The sequence below is a fragment of the Schistocerca americana genome, unplaced genomic scaffold (assembly GCF_021461395.2).
Source record: "Schistocerca americana isolate TAMUIC-IGC-003095 unplaced genomic scaffold, iqSchAmer2.1 HiC_scaffold_351, whole genome shotgun sequence".
Taxonomy (NCBI): Eukaryota; Metazoa; Arthropoda; class Insecta; order Orthoptera; family Acrididae; genus Schistocerca; species Schistocerca americana.
This window is the reverse complement of record NW_025726073.1, coordinates 107,501-110,000: the sequence shown is the minus strand read 5'-3', so window position 1 is coordinate 110,000 and position 2,500 is coordinate 107,501. Positions and strand designations below refer to the sequence as shown.

Here is a 2,500-nt window from a genome sequence, read left to right as displayed (position 1 = left end):
GGAGTCAGGCCGTCCGGCCCGGCTGCCGATCCCCTGGGCGGCAAGGCAGCAGCGACCTCCTCACGTGTGACCGGCCCCCATAGGCACTCAGGAGCGACAGGCTCCGAGTGCGGGAGAAGGCGGTCACGGATGAAGCCGGCGGTGGAGATCGGCTTCTTCGTGAAGAGGTCCGCCCAGAAGTCCAGCAGACCGGGGATGTCGGGTGGCGGCTGCAGCAGGGTGCCGTCCAGCAAGCCGCGCACGCAACGCGCCCGCGACCTACGGAAGGCGTCCTGTGTCCGCGCGTATTCCCAGCGGCGCCGCTTGCGCTTCTGCAGCGGCGGGGCGGCAGGCGGCCGCTTGGATGGTTGGCGCGGCCGCTGTGTCCTGGTGATCGACCTCTCCCCCCTGGACCCGACCGACGCAAGGGCATCCGGGAGCATGCCCAGGATGACATCGGGCGGCGTGCCCCGCCCCAGACCAATGACTCGATCCAGGGCAGAGAAACGCTGGGCGGAAGCAGGTAGCCCCGCCAGATGCTCCCAGATGGCGGCGTCAGTCGGCCCCTCCGGCGGCGGCCCGGTGGTGTCGGCCGCGAAGTCCTCGGCTGCGTCGACGGGCGGCGCAGCGGCCTCGCCCGCGTCAGGCAGCGAGCTCGCTGCTCCACGGCGGGACGCCGGCTCTTCACCCCGACCGATCTCAAGTGCCTCCATGAATTGGCGGACAAGCTGCTTGTGGGCAGCTTGCCGCCGTCGGCACTTGATTGCCTCAAGCGTTCGGTCGGGGAACATCCTGGTAAGTTCTTGATTTACAAAGAAGAACCGGGCGTCCCTCTCCAGGAACAGTTCGGCCTCTGCCTTGGCGAGCGACAGGACTTCTTCCTCCGTCCACCTCGCGCGATGCCTCTCCGTCACGATCTCAGCGTTGGCGGCCGCAGGATGTTGGCGGCGGCGATGGACCCCGAGACCGTTCTTCGTGGTAAAAGTGCGGTGGCACTCACTGCAAGCAAAGGGAGCTACACAAACTATCGCATTTTCGTTACGGCCGGTTGGCCGGATAGGTGCTGGGGTAGCTGGGGTGGCACCTTCAGCGGAAGGGCCACCATCTCTTGTTTCTTGTCGGCTGCCCCCAACTATAAAGGGATAATGCGAGGGGGGGCTGGTAACCCCCCCAAGCCCCTGGTGCGGTCTTCCACTCTGCGAAAATCAGCGGGCCCACGAGAAGGGGAGAAGACCGCAGGAGAGGAGAGGCTAAGAGGGCTAGGCCCATGTATTGCGCATCACTCTCCCTGTAACTATAACCCAAGGAAGGCACCTCGCAGCAGCAGCACGACTACATCAAGACCGCACTTCGAAAAGCCAAGTCCGGATGCAGCCACACCGCCGCCACTTGGCCACCTTAAGAGAGTCATAGTTACTCCCGCCGTTTACCCGCGCTTGCTTGAATTTCTTCACGTTGACATTCAGAGCACTGGGCAGAAATCACATTGCGTCAACACCCGCTAGGGCCATCGCAATGCTTTGTTTTAATTAGACAGTCGGATTCCCCCAGTCCGTGCCAGTTCTGAGTTGATCGTTGAATGGCGGCCGAAGAGAATCCGCGCACCCGCGCGCCCCCGGAGGAGCACGCTAAGGCGGACGCGGCCTCGCAGCAAGGAAGATCCGTGGGAGGCCAAGGCACGGGACCGAGCTCGGATCCTGCACGCAGGTTGAAGCACCGGGGCGCGAACGCCGCGCAGGCGCGCGCATCCTGCACCGCCGGCCAGCACGAGGCCAACCAACGGCGAGAGCAGACCACGCCCGCGCTAAACGCCCGCACTTACCGGCACCCCTACGGCACTCACCTCGCCCAGGCCCGGCACGTTAGCGCTGACCCACTTCCCGACCAAGCCCGACACGCCCCGATCCTCAGAGCCAATCCTTATCCCGAAGTTACGGATCCAATTTGCCGACTTCCCTTACCTACATTATTCTATCGACTAGAGGCTCTTCACCTTGGAGACCTGCTGCGGATATGGGTACGAACCGGCGCGACACCTCCACGTGGCCCTCTCCCGGATTTTCAAGGTCCGAGGGGAAGATCGGGACACCGCCGCAACTGCGGTGCTCTTCGCGTTCCAAACCCTATCTCCCTGCTAGAGGATTCCAGGGAACTCGAACGCTCATGCAGAAAAGAAAACTCTTCCCCGATCTCCCGACGGCGTCTCCGGGTCCTTTTGGGTTACCCCGACGAGCATCTCTAAAAGAGGGGCCCGACTTGTATCGGTTCCGCTGCCGGGTTCCGGAATAGGAACCGGATTCCCTTTCGCCCAACGGGGGCCAGCACAAAGTGCATCATGCTATGACGGCCCCCATCAACATCGGATTTCTCCTAGGGCTTAGGATCGACTGACTCGTGTGCAACGGCTGTTCACACGAAACCCTTCTCCGCGTCAGCCCTCCAGGGCCTCGCTGGAGTATTTGCTACTACCACCAAGATCTGCACCGACGGCGGCTCCAGGCAGGCTCACGCCCAGACCCTT

At 63.2% G+C, this 2,500-nt stretch overlaps 1 pseudogene; it reads right to left on the bottom strand.

The window, feature by feature from the left end:
- LOC124580771 overlaps positions 1-2,500 on the bottom strand; it is a 7,955-nt pseudogene that overhangs the window by 3,695 nt on the left and 1,760 nt on the right.